Below are 18775 nucleotides of genomic sequence, written 5' to 3'. Positions count from 1 at the left end.
AACTACTTAGGAAGCAAAATTGTGATGGGAATAATGGATCACATAAAGAGAAACATATATTTTTTATTTATAGTTTCCTCTTGGTTTAATTTACTTTTTCATTACAGGATTATAGCACTAGATAAGACATGATCTACAAACCAAACCACAAGCCACTTAGAGACATCAGGACGATGAAAATCAATTTTCTGCTAATTTGTTGTTGTTGTTGTTCTGACAGATGTGATTTATCTCTGGCAAAAAAAAAAAAAAAAGGCTCCAGATGAAAGAAATCAAAATTAAATACTGTCTGCAGTTTAATACTGCCATGAACTTGCATCTTTAGGTTGCTTTTTTTTGTCCTGTTTATTTTATCACTTGACTACTTGATTGAGAAAATGATCGTCTGGATCAGTTATACAATAGGTTGCACTGGCCAAGATACCAAAATCATTGCAGAACCATTGTTTTTCATTCTGATAGTTTTACTCAATAGACACTGTCCCTCTCAGATAACTAAGAAATCAGAGTAAAGGCTTCCATCAATAATGTCAGAAACTAATTTTCTCTCCTGCTTCTTGCCTTTTCCTGCAGCTCAGATGGCATGGGAACCCATTACAGTTCCCTCATAGTGGAAAGCAAGCCGAGGATGCTTGCATTGGGCCTGACCCAGGAAGTGGTGGCAAGCGCCAGGTCCCTGGGGCAGCTCTTCCCTTCCTCTCTCTGATGTTTGCCCCCAGAGGAATGAAGATTCTTCTAGATTTTAGTACAGAATGGAGGCTGTCAGTGATACTCATATGTTAGAAAAAGCCAACAGAGCAATAATGTCTCCAAGAAATGAAAGATGCAGCTTTTAGAATGAATGGAAATTACAGTTCAGTTTTGAATTACTTGCAAGCCACTTGAAGATTTCAAAAACCTATTTCATCAACTCTAACAATAGCCCTTTACTGGTATAATTATCTGCATTTTGCAGGAGTAGAGATTGAGGTACAAAGAGAGGACATATTATACTTGCCTGAGGCTTTGATGAAACTTCTGACAATATCAAGGGACATATACTTCTAACAGTATTTTTAGCTACTCGATGGACAACAATTGCTTCTCTTTTTAAAGATCACAGTCACTGAGGAATTCACCATATTTCTGTAGTAGGGAGAATGTTTATATCTGTGTCTTGTCTTTCTGGTTAAGGGTATTTGCTTCCATCACACTACCTGACTTCAAACTATACTACAAGGCTGCAGCAACAAAAACAGCATGATAGTGATACCAAAACAGATATGTAGACCAGTGGAACAGAACAGAGGCCTCAGAAATAACACCACACATCTACAACCATCTGATCTTTGACAAACCTGACAAAAACAAGCAATAGGGAAAGGATTCCCTATTATATAAATGGTGTTGGGAAAACTAGCTAGCCATATGCAGAAAGCTGCAACTGGATCCCTTCCTTACACCTTGTACAAAAATTAACTCAAGATGGGTTAAAGACTTAAACATAAGACCTAAAACCATAAAAACCCTAGAAGAAAACCTAGGCAATACCCTTCAGGACATAGGCTTGGGCAAAGACTTCATGACTAAAACACCAAAAGCCATGGCAACAAAAACTAAAATAGACAAATGGGATCTAATTAAACTGAAGAGCTTCTGAACAGTAAAAGAAACTATCATCAGAGTTGAACAGGCAACCTACAGAATGGGAGAAAATTTTTGCAATCTAGCCATCTGACAAAGGGCTAATATCCAGAATCTACAAAGAACTTAAACAAATTTACAAGAAAAAACAAACAATCCCATCAAAAAGTGGGTGAAGGATATGAACAGACACTTCTCAAAAGAAGACATTTATGCAGTCAACAAACACATGAAAAAATGCTCATCATCACTGGCCATCAGAGAAATGCAAATCAAAACCACAATGAGATACCATCTCATGCCAGTTAGAATGGTGATCATTAAAAAGTTAGGAAACAACAGATGCTGGAGAGAATATGGAGAAATAGGAACACTTTTACGTTGTTGGTGGGAGTGTAAATTAGTTCAACCATTGTGGAAGACAGTGTGGCAATTCCTCAAGGATCTAGAACTAGAATTACCATTTGACCCAGCAATCCCATTACTGGGTATATACCCAAAGGATTATAAATCATTCTACTATAAAGACACATGCACACATATGTTTACTGTGGCACTGTTTACAATAGCAAAGACTTGGAACCAACCCAAATGCCCATCAATGATAGACTGGATAAAGAAAATGTGGCACATATACACCATGGAATACTATGCAGTCATAAAAAAGGATGAGTTCATGTCCTTTGCAGGGAAATGGATGAAGCTGGCATATTCTCAGCAAACTAACACAAGAACAGAAAACCAAACACCACATGTTCTCACTCACAAATGGGAGTTGAACAATGAGAACATGTGGACACAGAGAGGGGAACATCACACACCGGGGCCTGTTGGGGAGTGGGGGCCTGGGAGAGGGATAGCATTAGGAGAAATATCTAATATAGATGATGGGTTGATGGGTGCAGGAAACCACCATGGCACATGTGCACAAACCTGCATGTTCTGTACATGTACCCCAGAACTTAAAGTGTGTGTGTGTATATATATATATGTACACTTTATATATATGTGGAGAGGGCTTTATATATATATACATATAATATATACACACACACTTTATATATAAACACACTTTATATATACACACACACTTTATATAAACACTTTGTATATATATATAAACTTTATATATATGTGGAGAGGGCTTTATATATATATACATATAAATATATATACACACACTTTATATATAAAGTATTATATATAATAAAATATAAATATAATATATATTTATATATAAATATTATATATTTATATATTTTTATATATTTTTATAGATTTTATATAGATTTTATATAGATTTATAAAATATAAATACAATATATATTTATATATAAATAAACTTTATATATATGCCCTCATGTGGAGAGGGCAGCAGAAAAGCACCCCAATTTACAACAATGTCACAAAAGAAAAGCGAGCTCTAGGGCTTGGGGGATGGAGATGCAACTCTCAAATGTCAATAATCAATAGGAGAAACGTGTCCCTGACTTTCAAACGGAGGCCCTTGTGAGGGAGTTATGTCATTGGTCCGCCTTATAAGAAACTTTACTTCGGCATTTCTTGTCTTTCATGTGAAAGGAATAAGAGAGTTTGAGGTTGCAGGCAATATATATGGTATATATATATGGTATTTGCTTCCTCTTTGGCAATGTAATGGCCACACCATGTCATCATCAAGGGTGTCTTTCTATCTTGGATGCAAGTTTTTACCCGGTGCATTTGTCAAAGTGCTCTTAGCTCTTGGAAAAGCAGGTTCTCTGCTTCCATAAGGAAGCGAGAAGTAAAGAATTTTCCAGCTTTCTAAAAGGCAATGTGTGTTCTGTCTTAGCCACTTCCCATCACTCCCAGCCCCACCAGGAAAAGTCAGTATTCATTTTTGATGTATAAAAGTATTTGCATCTAAGTTACCTTAACCAGGCTCCATAATTCAAGTCAAAAGCAACCAAAAGCAGAATGAAAAACACATGGTAAAGAATGGAAACGGCATGGTCTATTAAAATACCTTTGCAGTTTGCTTTTATCTCTCCTTCCAGACATCCTGCCTAGGGTCGATCTCTTCTGCTTTGCACCAGGGTCCCCCTCCTCCCTTCCCTGAGCCAGCAGTCCTGGAAGGCAGCCTTTGATGTGAGGGCTCCCCACTCCTGCATCTACCTTCTGCAAAATTACAGGAAGAGGCTGGCAGCCCCTGCGCTGCTGCAAAGACCCTGAAACAATGCAGAAGGGGGGCCAGGCACTCAGGCGGGGATATTTTCCACTTATTTTGTGGCACAGAAGGGAGGTGCATGAGAATACACGCACGGCAACACCCGGCACTCCCACACTTAGGCACAAATAGTGCTGGGGTGCAGATGTTGTCGAGGAGGTGTGGGGCTGCTGAGAATCAGTCCAGTTGCTTTGAAGCGTCTCAGAGATCTCTACTCACGTGGCCCTATCACTCCTTGGTGAATGGTGCAAGGTTTTGGCTTTTTCTTTCTTTTCCTTTTTTTGATAAAGACTTATGTTTATAGAACTGATCAAATAGGAAGGTATTTCATGGGCTGTAGCCTAAAGGATCCAAGTAAGCTATCTGCAGAGAATGGAGGATGCCTGAGAGGGGTGTGTGGGAGTAAGAGAGCCGCCCTTGGCACTGTAAGAATCCAGGCAAAAGGAAAAAGAAAACCTGCAAAGATGGTTTATAGCAGGGGACTGCAAATTTTGGTGGCTCCCCACACCAGGAAGTACATTTTTACATCACAACCACTTCAAAGACCCTCACATTTAATGCTAGAAAAATATACTGTCATGAAAAAATTCTGGAAAGAATTTCTTACTATGTGAAAAGCATTCTGTTCCCTTTAATTCTATTTTTTCCTGCTCTAGTCAATTTCATTTTGTTGTTAACAATGTACCGATCTCAATCCACTGAACTGGATGTTACATGACCCATAACATGAACTATGAAACTGACCCCGAGCTTGAAACACTTCTGTTTCAGTAAAGCCTGGACAAGACAGAGCGTCTCGTGAACACGTGGAGAGGGCAGCAGAAAAGCACCCCAATTTACAACAATGTCACAAAAGAAAAGCGAGCTCTGGGGCTTGGGGGATGGAGGGGCAACTCTCAAATGTCAATAATCAATAGGAGAAACGTGTCCCTGACCTTCAAACAGAGGCCCTTGTGAGGGAGTTACGTCATTGGTCCGCCTTATAAGAAACTTTACTTCGGCATTTCTTGTCTTTCACGTGAAAGGAATAAGAGTGTTTGAGGTTGCAGGCAGGCATTTAGGTGTTGAAGAATCCCTCTAAACCATTGTGCTTATAGTTAAGGCAGCTTCACTAGGCCCTGGGTGCCTGGGTATGAGGCTTTGGGCTCAGAGAAGGGAGCCCCTCTGACAGGGCCCTGAGAATCTGCAGTTACACCTGTGGACCTCACATACTTACTAAAAGCGCTCTCAAAAGCGCCTCAGTTTGGACCATAAATTCAACGGTCACCCTAATTATGAATAACTGAGAAAGGTATATCTAGAGTATGCAGTCTACTTTATTCTTATTGCTTTGTCACAAAAACACACAACCCACGTAAATTCACCTCTGATTTCTAACGCTGTGATGCTCATATTAAGGAAAGGGTTAAAGTAACGCAACCGGGTACCAGGTAAGTAATCCTGTTCCGAGAGCGCGTGGTCATAAAAGGTTCCAGTCAGCTGAAAACCTGCTGAGGGTGTCCCCTAGTCCTTCCCACCTGGAGGAACAAAGGTCCTTTTAGATTCCAGTCCTGGAGGCCCTGCGCTGTCCCCAAGTGGGTGGAGGTATGAATATACGTGTGGGGCGGCCCATGCCATTCATAGGTGAGATCTAGACATAGCTCAGCTGACACAGATTTGGGAGCCAGGGGCTTGCTGAGCTGTGAACACCCCATATTCCCCAAACTGCAGCTCATCTCCAGCTTCTAGTTTCCCTGCAACCCCACTTCTTTTGTCCACAAATAATTCTCGTGTCCCATTGGTTTGCTCCCTCCCTGGTGGATCAAAGCTGGCTCGTTTGCTGGGTTTTGGAACTACCTTCCATCCCTGAGAGGTTGTGCTCCTCATAGGCAGCCAGCCTGACTTGGAGGCCCGCCTACTACCCTCTCCTGTGGACAGACCCTCCCACTACGCCCTTCTGCGGACAGGCCCTCCCGTGGCTGCCCCATGACCACGCTTGTCCTGTCCTTTGGCTTCATGTGGGTCAGCTTGTTCCGCCACCTTGCTAGGCTGGTTCCTGTTGTGGCCTGGGTCACCACCCTGTCCCTGGTCACCTGTATGGCCGGACCCTGTGTCCCTCACTGGAGTACCCTGAGCTAGGCCGCCTCAGCTCTTCCTTATCTGCTCCTCTTGCTGTGGGGATCCTGCTTCCAGCTCTGCCCTTGGCGGCTGCTCTGTACTCTGTACAGACACCCTGTTTGACGGGAGGCATGTCATGGCCTGTCCCCACGCTGGGCTTTCATTTTTACTTTGTAACCTACTTTTATCGAACGTCTGTGATTGCTTAAAAGTCAATAATGTATTTGGAGATCAGGTGAGATGGATTGCTTTAAACCTCACCTTGATAAGATAAAACAATGTTGAAAGTTGACTGTGAGCCTTTGGCGTCCTTTACTGCAGAGGAGAAGGGCAGAAGGGGATGACCTGTCCTGTTTAATGTGGCATACAAAACCCGAATCTGGGATCCAGAAGTTTCCGCCCTCCCTCCACTGCCACAAGGAGGGAAAAACGACTTAATAAACACCAGAGACTGTACTGCACAATATGATGGTAAAGAAATCGCAGTTCTGCCTCTTAGTAATTGGTAGCAAAATGATAGTCTCCCAAAATGTGCACGTCTGAATTCCTGGAACCTGTGAATACGACACCTTACATGGCAAGAGGGTCTTTGCAGATGTGATTAAGTTAAGGATCCTGAGATAGGGGGATTATTCTACATCAACTGGGCAGCCCCCAATGTAATCACCAATGCCCTTATATATGAAAGATGGAGGCTGGAGAGCCAGGGTGAAAGAGAAATGGGAAGTTGCTGTGCTCTGGGCTTTGAAGATGGAAGAAGGGGCCATGAGCCAAGGAATGCAGGCAGCTTCCAGAAGCTGGAAAAGGTGCGGAAACATACCTCCCCTAGAGCCTCCAGAATGTATCCCTGCTCATACCTTGATTCTGTCCTAGTGAGACCCATTTCAGACTTCTGACCTCCAAAAATTTAACACAGTAAATCTGTATTGCTTTAAGACAGAACATTTATGGTAATTTGCTAGGACACCCATAGGAAACTAGTACAGCGACTAGAGCTCCTTAGTTCAGATACTTTTCTGGATTTATTCCATCATCTGCAACTGAGGAATTGTAATTGTCCCTGCACCAGGTGGCCGCTGTGAAGACGGCGGGACAGTGCAAAGCAAGTCAAGCCTACGAGGTACTTTCTGCCATACAGGATGGGCTCAGTTGACGGTAGCCATGGCTGTTAGTGCTTCCTTGAATCCCTGCAAGTGACGGACAAGGTCACTGTTATTATTTTCATTTTACAGGTGTGGTTCTGGGAAGTTAAAACCTTGCCTGGGCCCAGTGTGAGTGGTAGAACTAGGACCTTGAGCCCTGGCAACCTGACTCGCCAGCTCCCACCTCCCTTCCTTGACAAAATGCAAGTGTAGTGGAAGTTTTTAAAGTGAAGTTGCAGTGGTGAACAAGGGACATTAAACTTGGATCCTAACAAGAACACTGTGATCAGTGATAGGCATTGTTGGGGCTCAGCAAACGACAACCCAAAGTGTGGCACTGTGGCCTGCTGAGTGCTTTGAATCGAAGCACACTGGAAAGGCCTCTGAAGCAAAGTCTGTCTCTGATCTTCTCCTGTCCTCCTCCTGTTTCCTTTCCTCCCTTAAGGCAGGTCAGAGAAGCCAAAACCACTCTTCCTACAAAATAAAACTTAGAAATAGGCCAGGCGTGGTGGCTCATGCCTGTAATCCCAGCACTTCGGGAGGTTGAGGCAGGCAGATTACCTGAGGTCAGGAGGTCGAGACCAGCCTGGCCAACATGGTGTAACCCCGTCTCTACTAAACATACAAAAGATTAGCCGGGTGTGGTGGTAGGCACCTGTAGTCCCAGCTACTTGGGCGGCTGAGGTATGAGAATCGCTTGAACCTGGGAAGCAGAGGTTGCAGTGAGCTGAGATCTAGCCACTGTACTCCAGCCTAGGCAACAAGAGCAAAACTCCGTCTAACAAAACCCTAGAAATATTACTGTAAGGTATCCCTGGCCCTTTTGTTAGGAATGGGCTATAAAGAAATTCCCAAACCTATCTTGTCTGAAAGGAGATCCTAAGACCTCATTCCACAGAGGTCCTGCCCTGTGTCTGGGAGGAAGGACTCCCAGACCAAGATGAATCCAAGCAGACAGGACTTGTTGTGGTTCCCCACTCAGTCTGTTGCCATTAGGCCATACCCTTTATGTCCAATCACATTTTTACACCACTATACACTCTTCATCAAATCTAAACATAAAAATGGACAGTCTTCTCTGGGATCTTTGGGTCTTCATTTCTGAAGCCTCCCATGACGTGAAATAAATTAGTTATGCTTTTCTCTTGTTAATCTAGATTTTGTAATAGGAATGCCAGCCATGACCCTTATAATGGGGAGGAAGAGTATTGTACCATTCCACCTCTACAATATGAATTACAGTCAAAAAGTTTCTAAGATCTCAAATTAAACATATACCAATAGATTATTCACACCTTCATCCTTCAACAGACATTTATTTAGCACCTACTAGACACCATTCACTGTAGTAGGTATTGGGGATATCTCAGTGAATAAAATAGAGTTTCTGCATTCATTGGAGTTCACATTTTATTGGAGGAGAGATAAACATATATATATATATGTATGCAGATGTGTAGATGTGTGAGATAGCAAGTAAATCAGGGTAAGGAGCTAGAGATTGATAAGGAGTGTCATTTTAGATGAAGTGTTTAGGGGAAGATCTCAGATTGGGTATGAATGAAGGAAGGAGGAAGCCTTGTGTTTGTCTTGGAGAAGAGTCTGACAGAGATGCCAGCAAGTGTGATAGGCCCTGGGGCAGGGCAGTGTTTGGCACAGCTGGGTCAGGGCAATATGACTGGAACCCCTCTAGATGGACAGAGAGAGAAGGAAGAGATGAGGTCAGATTCCTGGGGCATGGATCATGTAGGGATCTGTCAGCTACGGTTGGAGTTAGGATTTTATTTCGACTTGGGAAGCCATTGGAACATTGGGGAAAAGGAGACACACTGTCTAATTTAAGTTACAAATATGATCACTAATTTTAAACAGAGACCTGTGGTTAAGTGGAGCTCACATTGGCCTCTGGGGTTGCCTGGTTGCTCCTGGCGGAGGCTGGCGGAGGTTTGCTGACACTTCCCAGGAAAGAGTGAAGCACAGCAGACAAAAGTAGAAGCAGCTCAGGGCAGCATGCCAGAATCCTGCCAGGGCTCATCAGCAGCCGGAGTGGAGGATATGCTGCCGCTGCTGCTTCATAATAGTAGCTGAAGGGTTTATCAATCCTTCTACCCAACTTTCATTACTTTAACAGTGTTGAGCTTGCCACTGTGAGTTTCCAAACTGGCTGACTTGTGGAGAGCCCTGTCTTAATTAGAAGGTCCTCAGCCCACTCTTCCTTACTGCCTGCAGTTTTTCCACCTGAGAGTGTTTGTAGACACGGAACTGTGGGTGTTCTTATTTCTCCCCTCACTTGGACGATCGCCCATGCTGGTTAATTGGAGTGCCGACACATTTGCACCTGCTCATAGATTTTTGCATTTTCAATTTGCAAGAGTAGAGAAACAGGGGCTTAAAAGGAGTTTGTCTCAGGCACTTTCCACATCTTAGCTTTACGTCTTACACGCGCTATTGTTTTTTCACTGGACCTAACTGATTTGGACGTCTTGTTTGACCTCTGTCTTTGATTTTGGGATTGGAAGGGCATAACATTTGGCCATTGGTTCTCTCTTCAATGTAAATAAAGTTGAAGTAAAGAGACTATTCTCTCTCGCCTGCTTTTTTGGTTCCTAAAGTATATTTAAAGAGAGCAAAATATTACAGTTTCCTAGTAAGTTAATTAAAAGATTCTGAAGAAAATTGGACAGCTTTTCTAAAAGGAAGTTTACAGAGTTCAGAATTTTTTCAGCATTTCCATCCTCTTCTCTTCCCCCAACACACACAGACTCATACAGAGACACACACAGACTCATACAGAGACACACACAGACACACGCAGAGACACGTGTACACAGAGACATGTGCACACACAGACACACCCACACAAACTAATACATTAGTAAATGGAAGCTTCCAAGTCAGGGAATCTACTCCTTAAGCATACATTATCATCAGATATTAATACTTATTGCGTTCAAAAATTCCGTTTAAAAAATACGTCCTTGTGCTACGTATCAAAAGGTAGGGAGTGAATCTGAAACCTGGTTCCCAGCCAGGATTGCAGAAGGGAAAAGTACTAGCCAAGAAGAAATACTTCTAGCTCCTTCCTTTGGATTTCAACACTCCTTGAACCCAGCTGAATTAAACGCAACAGTTTGGTTCAGCAAATATTTATTAGGCAGCTGTGCACTGTGTGCAAGTTACAGTGCTAGCTCTCAGGGTTTAACTAGGGTGGATGAATATACTTCCCAGCCTCTTGAGAAGGTGCTGAAACTAAAGGGAGAATTAAAAATGAAAAATAAAAATAAGTTCAAGTCCTCATTCTTTTTTTCTTTCTTTTTTTTTTTTAAAAGGAGTCTCTCTCTGTCACCCTGGTTGGAGTACAGTGGCACGATCTCAGCTCACTGCAGCCTCCACCTCTCAAGTTCAAGCAATTTTCCTGCCTCAGCCTCCTGAGTAACTGAGATTACAGGCACATGCCACCATGCCCAGCTAATTTTGGTATTTTTTAGGAGAGGCAGGGTTTCCCCATGCTGGCCAGGCTAGTCTTGAACTCCTGACCTCAGGTGATCTGCCCACCTCGGCCTCTCAAAGTGCTGGGATTACAGGCGTAAGCCATCGCGCCTGGCTTCATTTTTAAGATGAGGTCCTTTCTCCGTTGTGGGGACTTTTCCAAATTTCTAGTGGGATAAGTGTGAAACTGGCATTGCACTGCCTGCATTCAAATCCCGCTTTCCCTGTACTGCCTCTGTGCCCCTTTGCTTCTCAGTGCCTCAGTGTCCTCACCTGTAAACAAGGAAACCAGAAGCACTCGTCACAGAGCCACCCTACACATCTGTGTGTGTGTGTGTGTGCAGCACACCCAACACTGCTGCACACGCCATGAGCACTCAAACGTCAACAACTACTATCTCTCTAATTCAGAGCTTTGCTTTATTTTAAATTTGGAATCCAAATTAGTCCTATTCCAGATTCTTTATGAAAATGACTTTTTTCTTTTTTCCCCTTTTACTTTGGGGAGCCAAGAGACTTCCTTATTTCATTTTACAAAATGGTGGATTTTTGAAATGTCCAAAAGAGAACAAAAAGAAGTGAGGTAGTCTCGTCCTTAAGTCATTACCCACCCCTCAACACATCTGGCATATTTTCTGGTACCTTCGAAGAAGTCCTATCACTTTCCATCTGCATATTGTTCACATTCCTTCCCACCTGTAATGTTCTCAGTGTCTGCTAATTTCTCCTTTCCTCGAGGCGCCACGTCCCTTTCTCTGTAAACTTTACCCCAAGTATTTAAAAACATCATAGATTTTTGCCCTCAATACCTGAAGCATTCGTTTATGTCATTCAAACCATGTTGTCCCTTGCATATGGCAACAGGGTTGCTCTTTTGCAATTCAAGTCTAATGCTAACTGGATCAGAAAGTACTGGAAAGAAATACATTGGCCAGGCACGGTGGCTCACACCTGTAATCCTAGCATTTTGGGAGGCCAAGGCGGGCAGATCGCCTGAGGTCAGGAGTTCGAGACCAGCCTGGTCAACATGGTAAAACCCTGTCTCTACTAAAAATACAAAAATTAGCAGGGTGTGGTGGCCTACACCTGTAATCCCAGCTACTCAGGAGGCTGAGGCACTAGAATCACTTGAACCTGGGAGACAGAGGTTGCAGTGAGCTGAGATCGTGTCACTGCACTCCAGCTTGCGCAATAGAGTGAGACTCCATCTCAGGAAAAAAAAAAAAAAAGACATTATCTTTAACTTGGTTGCACCCTCAGCAATGAATGACACGGTTCTAAGCTTCAGTTTCCTTCTCTGAAAATAGGAATAATAATAAAATTAATAATAATGTTTACCTATAGGGCTGCTGTGTTAAATGAGCTTAAACATAGTTCCTGGATATCAGGATCATTCAATACATTTTAACTTTTTTTTTTTTTTTTAGATGGGGTCTTGCTCTCTTGCCCAGGCTGTTTTCAAATTCCTGGGCTCAACCAATCCTCTTACCTCAGCCTCCGAAACTAGCTATTATTTGTAATAGACTAAATCTTTCTGGTTGGTTATTTACAATTTTTATAATTGGTGGTAATAATTAGACTGTTTTGTGTTTGCATAGAATTTTGCATTACCAAAACTTTCATGATTAGTCTTACTGTAGAAAATTTAGTAACCTATTTAAAATGTAGAGAAAAATGTAAAATTACTACTAATCTTATCCTTCAGAATCAATAATTTTATATATTTTGGTGTATTTTTTCAGTTCATATATTATGAATATTGTTTTCTAGTCTGAATTTTAAAAATTAAAAGTTCTATGCAAACTTTATTTTTGGTGGTTGCATATATTCCATACTATAGCTGTATCATATTTTATTTAACAATGCTTCACTTTTGAGCTATTGCACTGTTTGTTGGTTTAAGTTATTACATATTATTACATATACATATATATATAGAAAATGTTTTCATATAACCCATTGTGCCTTCATCTTAACCATTTCATCTTCCTACAAAGGATACGACTTGGAGTAGAATATTCAAATCATGTCATTTTCTATTTTGTATTCATACAAAACCATGAACTGATACGTTGAAATTAGTCTAGATTTATCTGCACAGATCTAAGTCCACGCAAAAAAGCACTATGATGGCTTTTACTTAACATGAAAATAGGTGGTTCCCACAGCCGCTTCAGATACCATCTAGACATGCTTACTCTTTAAAAAAATGACAAAACTTTGGGAGGCTGAGGCAGGCAGGTCACCTGGGATCAGGAGTTCATGACTGGTCTGATCAATGTGACGAAACACTATCTCTACTAAAAATACAAAAATTAGCCGGGTGTTGTGGTAGGTGCCTAAGTAATCCCAGCTACTCGAGAGGCTGAGGCAGGAGAATCACTTGAACCCGGGAGGTGGAGGTTGCAGTGAGCCGAGATCGTGCCACTGCACTCCAGTCTGGGTGACAGAGTGAGACTCCTTCTCAAAAGATAAATAAACAAACAAGCAAACAATTAAAAAAGACCAAAATGAAATTCTTGCACTTTCCTCTTAATATCTAATTACGTGTTCCTCCTTAATAAAACACATCAAGCATGTTTTATACATTGTTGCCATGATATAGTTTTAGTTCAGTTTAATTTTTCTGTATTACTTTCTAACTGCAACAAAAGTCCTGTGTTAAAATGGATTTCTTATTCCTCTTTTCTCTATCTAAAATGTATCCACGAAATTCAGATGAAGTACCAAATTGTAAAACATTAAATTTCTCAGAACTTAATGTGAGTTCTTTTCTATTTTTTCATCCATAGTTTAGTGTATTAGAGACTAAGTGAGGAGGTGCTGACAAATCAATGGTAATTAAAAAACATCATTAAACAGATTTTGTGGGGGCATGGAGGGCATGCAAATCAAGGCACAAGGTGGTTGAGCTTTTCATGATTCCAAAGGGACCAGTAATAGTGTAGAAGTCAATTACCAGATCATACTTTGAACTGATGTTATATTGCTATATTCTAATAACATGTCTTATCTAAATCTTTATCTTTTTATACTTCTCATCTATCCAGCTATTATGAATATTTTAATATGTTGACTAAACAAATTGGTCATAATGATATATAGAGATAACCAATTTTCAAGGAATTAGATTTTGAATTAACAGTAAAAGATGTTGACCATAAATTAGACAGAAAGCAGAAGACCCAAATAACTTGATTTTTCATATACATAAGTATATATATATACATATATATGTTTTTGTTAATTATAATTTACAGTTTCCCACATAATTTAATGTTTTTGGATCCACCTTAAAATATCTCACAGTGGTATTTTTTTTAAAAAAAACTACTATTAAGTTAATGGTTAATCTTTCAATCAAAGACATCTTAGAATCAATAATTAAGATAATAAATTGCAAGAATAGTTATCTTTAAGTAGTAAGAGTATGTACGATTTTCCATTTTCTTCTTTTTGCTGGTCTGTATTTTTTATAGTAAACATAGATTATTTGTAGAGTGAAAAAATAAAAACTATCAATATAATTTTACCTCTTTCTTTGGTGGGGAGAGAATGAATTAAACAGTCTCTGGGCCATATCTTGTAAATATGAAATATTTTAGAGATCGGTAGAAAGCGTGCAGGTCCCTGTGCTTTAGGTCATGGGAATGCAGTGAGAGGCATGGCTTGGCCTGGCCTTGGGGATCTGAAATCAATGGAGAACTCTGGAAACTCTGAATAGAACAATGAAACCTAAAAGTACGAAATGTGCTGAAAGGCAAGATGGTGGGTGAGCAGTCAGGGAACATTGTATTGGAAAATATGCAACTTTTCATGGAAGTTATGCACTAAAATATTTTTTAATGTAAGAAAATGCCTCCAAAATGTCATCATTTGAGTGGATTAGTCAGCTACTCAACTAAATACAAAAACTTGTGTAAGGGGTCAGATGGATCTCAACATGTAATAGACCTTATTCCAGCCCATCCTGGATACCCCAAAACCCTGACTTGGTCATTACACATTCTATGTATATACTGAACACTCACATGTACCCCATAAATATGTAAAATATTATGTATCGATAAAATTTTAAAAGCTTAGCAATAAAATAAAATTCAAATAATATTCCTCAAGAAACAAATAAAACAATGATAATAAACTTACATACAGCAAATATGAGCTACAATAGCATTAATCTGTAACGCAGGTGTTTATTAACACTATCTTTGGACCTCAGAATAATTTAGAAAAAAAAAGACTGGACAGACAACTTTTTTTTTCTTTTTAGATTAGACTTGATAAAGTGTCTTACATGGATTCTGGCTAGAGGATGTTTATATATATGATTCTATTATCATATATATGGCATCTTATCAGTATTGAGATTGTTACACAATTGACCTGAGCATTACTTAGGACTGTGTATCTTGGAGTTTGCCCTGCTCTGGAAATTGTAAAATATTCATGCATTTCCTTTTCAAAGCATGCAATAGCTCTCTGGGCTTTCAAACCATCAGCTGCGAAGAGTCATGTTGTATAAACACACTTTCCCAGAGTAATCAGGCTCATCAGTAATTTGCCATTTCAGCCCAGGCTTTCCGGAAATTCTGTCAGGGAGAAAAAGTTCAAGTGCACTGTGGTTTGCCCCCTTTCCAATGTTTATTTTATAATATTTCTTCTTTTGCTTTCCCCTTAAAAAATGTTTTCCGTTGTTTAAAACGGATTCCCACTGAGAGGGGGCAGGAGTTCAATTTTATTTAAATCTCTCCTCATTCCCGATGAGCAGGGGTTCTCTGTCTTCAAGCTGACACCCCTGGTAGCTCTGGGCAGGGCGGCTTCTGTTCTTGGGCTCTGTCGTTGGTGGGAGCCAGCTGCCAGCACCACCTGCATCTCTGCTGTGGTCGGCGAGCTCCCAGTGCCCGAGAGCTTCCTCCCAGGGCTGGGACACTCCCTCTGTCTGCAAGGAACAAGACACCTACAGAGCTGCTGTCCAAGCCTGCTGCAGAGACAGGCTGGGAAGGATGGCAAGGGTGAGAGAAGAGCACGGGGGAACCAGTGGCGCTTACCTGCGATGTCAGGGTTCTGTCTTCTGTCCTCCAGCCCGATGAGCAGGGACAGCGGCCGTGCAGGCAGATGGCCGGGTTGGATGGCCCCAACCTTCTGTGCAGCTGCCAGCCAGCTGCGCTGCCCTTGTCAGTGGCGCTATAAATAAGGCACGTCTGGACATCGGCCAGGCCCAGGAGATAAGAACCCAGCCCCTGGCTCCCACATGCCTTTTAAGGTCTCCAGATTAAAGGAGGCTCAGCTTCCAGATGGGAAGGGGCTGCCATGTCCTCACTTGTCCTGCCTGCTTCAAGGACAGCCCAGGCATCATATTTTCCAGGAATCCAAAGGGTGGCTGAACTGGGAAGGCCATCAGCGCCAGAAAGGGACCTCACTTTGTCATACAAGAGGCAGAGCCTCCAACAGGCTGCCCAGCTCCATCTCTGTGAACCCCTCAGATTAGGTGACTGGCTTGGAGGCCCAGGAGTGGAAGGACACTTCCCCCAGGCCACACAGCACCTCGGTGAGCTGGGAAATGTGGATTTCCAGTGCTGCCTTTTGGAACAAGCTCACTGACCTTCTCTTTGGCTTACGAGGGCCTTTGCTTGGGTGAGAGGATGTTGGGAAGACCGAACAATCGGCTTAACAAATGCCAGGCATTTGTGAAGCCGTGGAGTGGAATACATTCGCAGAAAGTTCTCTGCCTCCCTATCCTCCCTGCTCATGCGTGATTATAAGGGTTTCCTGAGCCACACACTGTTTTCTCTATAGAATTACAACAGTGGAATCTTCCCGGAGCCTCTTTAAAGCCATATGCTGGGAGAGGAAAGAGAAAACTGATTTGGGGGACCAACAGCTCCTGATTCTTCCTTAATGTCTTACTTACAAGTATGCTGAAAAGGCACTCACCCACGACGAGGGCCAGCCTCTTCCGAGGACTGTTTGGCGACAGCTGTCTGCATTACCACAACAATCCTAAGCCCGCAGATTTATTCCAAGGAAAGAATAGTGGATGTGGGCAGCGACGTAACCGCAAGGACATTTCTCGAAGCTCTTTTTTTCTTGGAATTAGGAAAACTTGGAAACAACCTAAATGGCTAACAAAAGGGGGCTGATTAAATGAGAAATAGTGTATAAAAAAGCAGAACAGACCAGTCACACTGGCTTATGCCTGTAATCCCAGCATTTTGAGAGGCTGAGGCAGGAGGATCACTTGAGCCCTGGAGTTCAGGATGGCAGTGAGTTATGACCGTGTCACTGCACTCCAGTCTGGGCAACCAAGCAAGACCCTGTCTCTAAAAATAAAATCAAAAATAAAGCAAAGCAAAACATGCTGCAACCTTTAGAAATGTCAAAGGAGAATATTTAATGATATAGGAACAATACATATAATAATATATTGAAAATAAAAAGCAGGTCATGGCTCTGCCTGTAATCCCAGCACTTTGGGAGGCCGAAGGGGGGCAGATCACATGAGGTCAGGAGTTCGAGACCAGCCTGGCCAACATGGTGAAACCCTGTTTCTATTAAAAACACAAAAAAAAATTAGCCAGGCGTGGTAGTGGGCATGTGTAATCCCAGCTACCTGGGAGGCTGAGGCAGCAGAATCGCTTGAATCCAGGAGGCGGAGGTTGCAGTGAGCCAAGATCGCGCCATTGCACTCCAGCCTGGGCAACAACAGTGGTCACCCTTGAGGGGAAAAGGGCGTATGTATAATATGAGGTTACTACACACAGGTAAGCACCCCCTCACACACACACACACACACACACACACACACACACACATCCTGAAAGGATGTGCCACAAATGTGGAAGGTGGTGATGGCTGGAGGAACGGATATGGCTGATTTTATTTTCTTCTTTGTCTTATATGCAATCTCTAAATTATTTACAATAATGTTGTATTTCTTTTATAAGAAAATTAACTTCATCTAAAACCTTAGTTTCTGAGAATCAGAAGACAGCTTTCTGTGTTTCTGCATTAATGAATCTCAGTTTATTTTAAGGTTACAGACTTCCTTGGGATTTCCCCACTCTTTCAAAAAACCTATGTAAGGCCCAGAAGCTCTTTTTCATGCCAGTTCCAATGATCTGATGTAGCTGGATCTGTCGAATCCTCCAAATGCCCCTGTCAAGACAAAGGCAAAGCAAGAAAGAGAGAAAGAAAAGAAAAAAAAAAGCACTAAGAGAAAAAGAAGGAAAAAGGAAATAAACTTTATATAATATATGCAATCATAATGTATATTTTTATCACACCCAGTCACTTTTATCCGACCTAACATGCCCCATTTATGCTCCAATCAGGACATTAGAAAGGCACTTAACGGGCCTTTTGTTTAAAGGAGGTGCATGTTCTGATGATTGTTTTGTTTTTTAAAAATTGTTTTTAACGTAAGTAATGACCTCCCGATCTGACTGTGTGATATAGAGGAACTCTTCTTTTACTTCGAACTCATTTTCAGTGATATGTATGTTGGAAGAGGGGACCCCTTTCCTGACCTGGCTCCTGTAGTACGGAGGGCCCGAAATCCTTTAATTCCCTCGTCTGTCTACAGAGACCAGCATGGGGTTGCCTCCCCCATGAACAGGACCTGGCCTAAGACATAGCACTGGGTGGTTTCTATGCTTTTGTGTTGAGTCTTATTGCCAGAGGAGCCTCTATGACAGACACAGCCCTGGGCAGAGCCTGCAGGCTGAGACCCATTCTCTGGACTATTATTTGAATTTGCGGTGCCGAAGCCCTGCTTGGACTATCCAAAGTCCTTCTCGAGTAAGTGCTGACTGCCTACCGCAGAGACTAGCCAGCTGAACCATGGAAAGCATCCTGCAGGTGTCCAGGGAAGAGGGGGCACTTCCAGTCTCAGGTCAGCCTCTGGAGTAGGGTAGAGTTTCTCAAGAGAAGGACAAGATCAGGAAGAGATGGCACTAAAAGTCCTAAGGAAGGATCTCTCTTGGAGGAAGCTAGGCTGGAGGACAAGGAATTGGGGTGCCCAAATAAAGGACTTTCTGAAAGGGCTCGCCAGTTTGCAAGTCTCATCTTTGATCTCTGGGAACAGCCCCCCAAAATGAACGAGAGGAAAACAGTTTTCTCTCTACCCTTCATGCGTTCTTAGCTGGGATGCCCTGGAACACAAGACAGATCAACAGGAGAAAAACAAACAAGTTGAATATTAAATAGCGTGGATACC

At 42.0% G+C, this 18775-nt stretch overlaps 1 protein-coding gene across 2 annotated transcripts in view; it reads right to left on the bottom strand.

Annotated features, from left to right (window-relative positions):
• Positions 1–15983, bottom strand: part of FHL2 (four and a half LIM domains 2) — a 77306-nt gene extending 61323 nt beyond the window's left edge. For both annotated transcript variants that reach the window (XM_025353589.1, XM_025353593.1), the window contains exon 1: positions 15609–15983. The gene's annotated coding sequence lies outside the window, so the exon portion shown is untranslated. The remainder of the gene's footprint in view (positions 1–15608) is intronic.
• Between the last annotated feature and the right edge of the window lie 2792 nt (positions 15984–18775).

This window comes from Theropithecus gelada, chromosome 13, assembly GCF_003255815.1.
Source record: "Theropithecus gelada isolate Dixy chromosome 13, Tgel_1.0, whole genome shotgun sequence".
Taxonomy (NCBI): Eukaryota; Metazoa; Chordata; class Mammalia; order Primates; family Cercopithecidae; genus Theropithecus; species Theropithecus gelada.
This window is presented reverse-complemented; position numbering and strand designations above follow the sequence as displayed.